Source organism: Balaenoptera musculus, chromosome 15 (genome assembly GCF_009873245.2).
Source record: "Balaenoptera musculus isolate JJ_BM4_2016_0621 chromosome 15, mBalMus1.pri.v3, whole genome shotgun sequence".
In the NCBI taxonomy this organism is placed as follows: Eukaryota; Metazoa; Chordata; class Mammalia; order Artiodactyla; family Balaenopteridae; genus Balaenoptera; species Balaenoptera musculus.
This window is the reverse complement of record NC_045799.1, coordinates 70,438,900-70,447,327: the sequence shown is the minus strand read 5'-3', so window position 1 is coordinate 70,447,327 and position 8,428 is coordinate 70,438,900. Positions and strand designations below refer to the sequence as shown.

General features: G+C 40.7%; 1 protein-coding gene across 3 annotated transcripts in view; it reads left to right on the top strand.

Moving 5' to 3' along the window:
* Positions 1 to 5,416: 5,416 nt before the first annotated feature.
* NSMCE1 (NSE1 homolog, SMC5-SMC6 complex component) overlaps positions 5,417 to 8,428 on the top strand; it is a 34,822-nt gene continuing 31,810 nt past the window's right edge. The window contains exon 1 of one of the 3 annotated variants that reach the window (XM_036825172.1): positions 5,417 to 5,487. The gene's annotated coding sequence lies outside the window, so the exon portion shown is untranslated. Of the gene's footprint in view, positions 5,488 to 5,962; positions 5,983 to 7,351; positions 7,371 to 8,428 lie in introns of those variants that run through there. The other 2 variants (XM_036825173.1, XM_036825174.1) reach the window with 2 other exon arrangements.

The window sequence follows — 8,428 nt, the reverse complement described above, 5'->3', positions numbered from 1 at the left end:
TGCTAAAGAGGACTGTCATGAAAAAATGAAAAGGGTTTAACCTTTCTACTTTCTTCTCCATTTATTGCCATGTACTTTAAAAAATTAAAATGTGGTTTTCATTCTTTTTCTTATTTTCACTCTTCCTATTAGAAATTAAAAATAAATACAGAAAAGTGAAAGAGAAAAAAATGACAGTCATCCATTTTCCCACCATCCAACATTAACCACTGTTAAGATTTTGGCACATTTACCTCTATCCCCTTTTTTAAAGGGGATGTTTGGAAAATTATACAAACTCTATATGAATATGTGGTTTTACTATTTTAAGATTATCATATTACAGATAAACCTCAAGACTTCTTTATTTTCTACCTCATCCCACACCCCTTCCCCCTTCCTAGAGGCCCTCTAGTTACAGTTTTGTGACAATATTTCCAATCCTTAAAAAGAAAATACTTTTATATGCATATATTTATCTATTGGAAATATAAACTATTCCCGTTATGCATTTCATCAATTTTGCATAAATGGTAATCCTGTTGCATCCTTTTGTATCTTGCTTTTTTCCCACTCCATTCTATGCTTTTAAGATTCATCCGCGCAAATACTTGTGAGTCAATTCATCCTTTTTAATGTTACACAATTATCTATTGCACGTGAATATTTTGCTTTTTCATTTCCCTATTAAAGATGTTTTCTTCTTTTCCCTCTATTGCCAACACTGTGGCAGCAAACCTCCTCAAGAGCACAAGGGAAGTTTTCTCCAGTTAATTTCCTAGAAGTGGAGCTGATAGATGAGCTTTTTCTATTTCAGTAACACCAAATTGCTCTCCAGAGCAGCTATAATATTTACAACTCCACCATATACGTACCAGAATACTGGTCTCCTCTCACCCTTGGCAACGTTTTGTCATTCTTATGGGGGAAAATCGGTATCTCTTTGTTTTTATTTCCAAGTAATAATAAGGTTGAACATCTTTCTACACATTTTGCAGCCATTTGAATTTCCTCTTCTGGAAGATACACTGGGAGACTCAGTTTTTGCAACCATGTTTGTAATATAGATGGAGCTGACATTTTCTTTAACTCTGCTGTTCTCATTTTGGTATCAAGTTTAGACTAGCCTCATAGAATGTGTTGGATCGACTACTCTATCTTGTTCACATTCCAGGGCAGTTTGTGTAATACAGTTTTGTTCTGTTTTTTGTTTTTCTCATTTTTTGTGTATCACTCCAGTAAAACTATTTCGGTCTAGGCATTTTGGCAGTTGGAGCCAGTCTTCTATACTACCTTTTCAAGTTCATTGATGATTGTTCATCTACTTCTCTTCTTTTTGGACCAAGTTTTGTAATTTGTATTTTTGTCAAAAATTACCCCTTTTATCTAGGTTTTCAAATGTATTGGCATAAAGTTGTTCATTGTGTTCTCTGATGTTTTCTAACATTTTTACTCTATCTGGTGTCTCCTCTGCCATTTATAACATTGCCTATGTGTATCATTTTCTTGATCAGTCTTATTAGGAGTTTGTCTATTTTATTTGTCTTTAACAGAACATCGGGTTTTGGTTTCCATAATCAACTTCATTTTGCTTTTAAAGAATTGCTTTCCCTTTTGTTGTCTCTTTGGTTTTTATTTTTCTACCTCTTAAATGCAACACTTAAATTTTGTTTTCTTTCTTTGTAATAAGTACCCTTAAAGCTATAAATCCCTCCTCTAATTGTTGTTTTAGTTAGATCCCACAAGTTTTATGTCTCACAAGTTTTATGTCAGGCTTTTATTGTCATTCATTTCTAAATATTTTATAATTTTTTTATTGGTTTTCTTTTCAAGCCTTGTGTATTCTTCAGTTACCAAATGTATGTTCTTTTTCTTTCTTTTTTAAAAATTAATTAATTAATTTAAATTTTTGGCTGCATTGGGTCTTCATTGCTGCGCGCAGGCTTTCTCTAGTTGAAGAGAGAGGGGGCTACTCTTCATTGCGGTGTGCGGGCTTCTCATTGCGGTGGCTTCTCTTGTTGCGGAGCACGGGCTCTAGGCGCATGGGCTTCAGTAGTTGTGGCACGCAGGCTCAGTAGTTGTGGCTCGTGGGCTCTAGAGTGCAGGCTCAGTAGTTGTGGCGCATGGGCTTAGTTGCTCTGCAGCATGTGTGATCTTCCGGACCAGGGCTCGAACCCATGTCCCCTGCATTGGCAGGCAGATTCTCAACCACTGCGCCACCAGGGAAGCCCTGGCAGGCGGATTCTTAGCCACCAGGGAAGTCCCTGTTGTTTTTCCTTTAAAAATGTATTATAAAATCTTTCAAAATACAAAAAGATATTTAAAAATAATTAATACCCAGCTTAAGAAATAAAACTCAAATGTATGCTGATAATTTTCAATTTTACTTTTCATAAGTAAAAGATGCACGTGATAAAAAACAAATCACTTTGTCTTGCTGATCCCCTCCTGAGAAGCAACTGCAGTTACTAATTTAAGGTGTATTCTTGTGAGTTGAATAGGTTTCTTTTTGGCTCTCTTTTTGTTTTTGATTTTTAATTTTACTTTGTTGCGGTTTGTGAATACAGTCTGTAGATTCTTTGGAATTTAAGCTTCCTTTGTGGGCCAGTGCATAGTCAATTTCTATAAATGTTTCAACTGTGTTTGACACGAACAGGTGTGCTAATGTTCTTTGTCTAAAATACAAAACTGTTCTCATCACTTCCTCTCTGATAGCTTCTGTGGTCCTCGGGTTAAAGACCCACTGCCTTAGCCTATGATTTGGCCCCAACCTTCCTCTTTAGCCAAGCCCTCAGTCACCTCCCTTTGATACAACACATTTACAGACATGTAGCTCTTGTACCTTTTAGGGTCAACTTTCAGAAGCAATGCTTGAACTGTCAGAGTTGTCCTGTAGCAGACAGTCCAATGCCTGACAACACAAAGGTCCTATTAGATACTCAATGAGTCAGCCATAGAATGGGCTGTCTTCTGAGGATGGAGTTATGCTGAGACAGGACAGTCACCCAGTGGTGGGTTACTCACTCCCTCATCATGAACGCTAATCCTTACTCACTACTTGCTCCTCCTGAACCCAACCTGCCTCACTGAGGTCTCTGGTTGCAGTACCCTCCATGTCAATTTCTCAGCACTTTCCCTCCTCCCTCCTTCTGCCTGCCCATCATGGTGGATCACTTCAAAGGCCCTCCCACCAATGCTCTCCAGTTGCTTTGCCTTCTAGAGTCAGTGGCATATGCCCAACCAAGACCCACCCCAGGATGAATCCACACTGAGCTTTTGCTCTGAGGCCCCTGACACATGAACGGGAGATTGTGTGTGTGTGTGTGGGGAGGGGAATCGGGTAAGCGACTGTCCTGTCTACACATTTAAGGTTTCAACCTTTGCTGGAACCTCACTTTTGCATTCCCTTCGGCCTCTGTTCCAAACCTTTTGACTCCCCTCAAGTCCCCTAGCATCTCCCCAGCCCCTTTATTCAGCAGAATGATAGTTTGCTAATTTATGGAGAAAATAGAATACATCAGGGGTGAGCCTTTATTTAAACATTTTCACTTCCTTTCCTTCTGTTTCAGAGTGTCTCTCTTCCTCCTTAGGGTAAAAGTAATCCTGTCTCCGTATGTCCTTGACTCCATCCTCTCTTGTCTCCCCTGTTTTTATTCTACTTTTTCCCTCTGCTCCTGTGTCTCCCCTTCCCAAACCATCCTTCCCAAAAGTAGTCAGCACCCCCGACCTCAGCTTCCCTGCATCCACTCCTATTGGAGGCCAGCCTAGCTTCTTCCCCTCTCTATGGGCTCTAACTGGCCATCAGACTCTAAACTCGGGTCACATCTTTCTTGCCCTCTCCAGAGCGCTGAAGATCCCGACCACTCCCTGCTTCTCAAAACTCTCTCCTACCTATTTTGCCCCTGATACCACTCTGTCTTGAATCTCTTTCTTGTCTTTCTACCTTCTTTCTTGTCCCTTTGATCCTGAAATGTCCCCAGCGTTTTCTACTCATGGTCCTCAGTTTTTATTTCTCCACACACACCAGGAAAGCACACAATTCATTACGAAGGGGTGTAGTCTCTACCAAGCTCCGAACAAGCACTGCCATGGGAGAATGCTGGCTGACTGTCACTACATTGCCCCATTTTTCAAGAGCTGTCAGATACCCTAGGGTTTTACGTGAAATGCCTCAACTTTAAATATAGATTATGAATTGAAAGTTTGCCAAAACTGTGCAGAGTAAATAAAACATGGATGGTCTCATTAGGGCTGTTCTTTTCTTATTCGACTGCCCCTAGGACAATTTATAAGGTACTTTATTAGTAATGGAAGTTCACATTTATTGAGGATTTACTATGTGCCAGACACACCTCTGAGTGGTTTGCATGTATTAACTCATTCAATCTTCACAACAATCCTATCAACAAAGTGCTATTATTATCCTGCTTTATAGAGGGAGCAAACTGAGGCAGAGAGCTTCAGTACTTTGCCCTGGGTCTCAGAGATTTTGAGTTTAAGAACCAGGTTTCAAATCCAGACAGTCCAGCTCCAGAGCTCAAGTTTTTAACCACAGTACTCTGCTGGTTTCCTCCCGCAGTAGATGAGAAAACTGAGGACCAGAGAGATTGAGAAGTTGTCCAAGACCACAGGAGTGGTAACCGGCCAAGTAGGGACTTGAAGATATCATCACAGGGATAGACACTTGCACTTTCTACTGGTCTATAATTAGTTACCTGTTACCTGTTGCCCCTCCTAGACTGCACGACCAGCTCTCAGAGCAGGGACTGGAATACAAACGTTTGTAAAATGAGTGCCCTGGAGACGCAAAACAGTCTGTTCACCTCTGTTAATAACTTCATTTACTTCTCACAACAGTGCCCAGGTAGGACAGTAGCTAACATTTAATTAGCACTTCCATGTGCCGTTATCTCTTAAAACCTCACAAACACACTATTTCATAGGGACTATTATTATCCCTACTAGACAGAAGAAGAACCTGAGGCTCAGTGCAGCTCCGTGACTTGCCCGAGATCTGGCAACTAGTAATCGACAGAGTCAGGATTCTAGCGCGCGCTATGAGACAACAGAGGCCTCTTTCTTGACCATGAGGCCACACTGTAAGTTCTACAGATGGGAAAACTGAGGCCCGGGACAGGGCACTAACTTGTCCTGGGAATGGGAATCGCGCCCATTGAGGAGGGCACACTGCACTCTTGCTCTTCCCCCTCTTGGGCCGCGCGGTACCACTGCGGAGCGGGAGGCGGAGAACGAGAAGCGGAAGCCCTTTCCCATAAGGTACCGAGAGCCGCTTAGATGCGCTAACTCCCGCCCTAACTGACGGATCCCGCGACTCCAAGGCAACGGCGCGGGCTGGAGAACAGGAAGTGAGTCACCCGGTGGGAGGGACAAATCTGCTACAATCACCAGTGGGAGCGCCGCGTCCGCGTTCGCCCCGCCCCGAGGGAGGGGCCGAGCCCGCCTTTTTGCCTTCGCCGCCGGCAGTGTGGGCTGCGCTTGGGCGCTGCGGTGGGTAATGGGGGCGCGGGGGCGCGAGGCTGACAGGGAAGGAAGAGGGCCGCTCAGGAAGGCGAGGGGCGGACGGCCGGTGGGGGTCAGGCCCCGGGGGTCGGTCCGCGTGCTGTGCCGCAGTGTGGCTCCGGGGCCCGGGGGCTGGGGCTTCTCAATTCCTGATGGGGAAACTGAGGCCCCGAGAGGGGCGGCAGAGCTAGGTAGACCGGAAGCTAGTCCATCACACGCAGACAGACATTTTAAAAACGTAATATTAGGTGAAAAAATACTTTAAATCATAATATTAGTTGAAAAAGCAAAATACAAAATTCTGTCTAAACTGAATACGTAAAATAGGGCCTTCACTGACCACCCTCTTAGTCTCGCCGGCCTCTGTGCTTCCCCTCTATTTTGGGTACAGAACTTCTTACTTTGTACATATCCACAGCCCCTTATTTTAAAGCCCTGAGGCTGGATGTGTTCAGAATCCCGAATTTCTCGGATTTTCGAAAGGTAATATGGAGCATATATTATATGTTCTGTCGTATCTTCAACGGGGTCTGGGGCAATGTCTTGTGATCAAATACATTACTTTTCTCACAGCTAAATATGTGCGTATTTACGCGAAGGGGGTAAACATCAACCATAAATAGTCTCACCTTAGGTCAGATCAGGTTTTCAAACTTAGAAGATTAGTTTTGAGAACTTTCGAGATTTGAGAATTGCAGATAAGGGACCTGGATCATAATTTTATCGTTCACTCATATTTCTCACTAATTCGGACTGAGGCTGCCACAGTTCCTCACCCTGCTTTTTGTATGGTCACTTCCCTGTCTCCATTACTAACGCTGTGTCGCCTTGTGCCCTCTCAGCCTCAGTTTCCTCATCTGTAAAATGGGGTCAGTAATGCTTTCCTCATAAGGCTCTGGGGAGGATGAAATGAGACTGTGAATGTGAAACATTAATACTGTGTCTAGCACTTGGCACAGACAGTTATGTTTGAGATTTGCTTATTCCACAAACATTTCTATTTTTAAATTATTTGAATGGTGATACACCCTCCTTTCATAGAGACAACTGACTTCTCTGCATAAACAAGCCTATATGAATCTTTCATCCTCATTTTCCCACCCCTTTTCCCCAAATTATAGCATTGTATACTGTTCTATACCTCCTTCTTATTAACATTTATTTTGGCTGTTCCTTAACATACTTATATAATTTTCTTTTTTTTTTTATTAAGATAAGTTACCCACCTATAAAAATGTGTGATATAAGTTTGAAGAACAAAAGCACAGTGAACACCCATCCACACACCACCAAGTTAAGAAATAGTACATTGTCATATCCTCAAAGCCTCCACTGAATCCTTTTCTTCCCTCCCTAAAGATAACTACTGCCCTAAATATTGTGTTATCATTCCCTTGTTTTTCCTTGTACTTTTTAGTATCTATGTATCTCTCATGAATGCAGTGTACGGTTTTGCTAGTTTTTAGATTTTATATAAATGGGATCCGAATATATATTTTGTGTGACTTGATTTTTGCACATAACATTACATTTATGAGATGCATCCATGTTACTATGAGTAGCTCTACTTCATTGCTGTTTTGAATTCCATGGTATGATTATAAAGTTTTTATGTAGGTGTTCTTCAGTTGATTGGCACTTATACTGTTGCCAGATTTTTGCTATTACATCATGCTTCATAAACATACTTCCTGGGGTGAATGTGGAAGTTTCTGTAAGGTATATACCTAATAGTAGATTTCTGGGGATATCAGATTTTTAGTGATATCAAATCAATGTCTGAAGTGGTTATAAGGGCTTATACTCTACCAGCAGTGGATGAAAGTTTCAGCCTCAGCCATTCTTAAGAATTTATGCCTTTCTGGTGACAGGTAAGACATAATCACTATGGTTTTAATACTCATTTGCCTGATGACATTGAACATTTCTTTATGTATTTATTAGTCATTTGTGCGTTCTCTTCATAAATTTTCTCTTGCTCATTTTTCTCTTACATTGCCTTCCCCTTACTGATTTGTAAGATTTCTTTATATAGTCTGAATCTTTTGTGTGTGGCTTAAATGTGTTTCAGATACCTTCCAGTTTGAGCTTGTCTTTTGTCTCTCTGTCTCTCTCTGTCTCTGTCTCTCTCTCCCCCACTTTCTGTATTTTTGATGAACAGAGGATCTTAATTTTAACAAAATCGGATTTATCAGTATATTCTTTTATGGTTTGTACTTTTCATATCTTTTAAAGAAATTCTGCTTTCCCTACCTTTGGGTCATAAAGATATACTCCTATATTGTTGTCTAAAAGTTTTATTGTGTTTCCTTTCTTATGACCTTAATCCTCAAGAATTGAGTTTTGTGCATAATGTGAAGTAAGGGTCTATTTTATTTTTTTTCACATATGAATAATGGGTTGTTCTGGCACCTTTCATTGAAAAGTCTGCTTTGATCTGGAGTTCCATTTCTTCAACATATCAAGTATCCATATATGTATACATTTCTATTTCTTAGTTGTCTGTTCTGTTCCATTGGCCTTATTTGTCTATTTCTGTACCATTATCACCCTTTATTCATTACTCTACCTGTATAATAAGTCGTGGTACCTGGTAGGACAAGTCCTCCTGCCTTTATCTTCTCTAACAATGTCTTTGCTGCTTTGCCTTTACATTTTCTATGTAAATTTTAGAACCATCTTGTCAAATCACACACAGACATGTACACAAAGCCTGTGAGGATTTTGATTGGAATTGTATTGATTCAATTGCATTGGATCAATTTGGATCTTAAAGTGATTGCTTTGAACATTTCATCCTTAAGTGTTATGTGTGCTGTGGGTTTTTGTAGAAGTTTCCTTCTATTCCAAGTTTGTTAAAGAGTTTTTAGTATGAACAAATGTTGAATTTTATCAACTATATTTTCTGCATCTATTAAAATGATTGTAT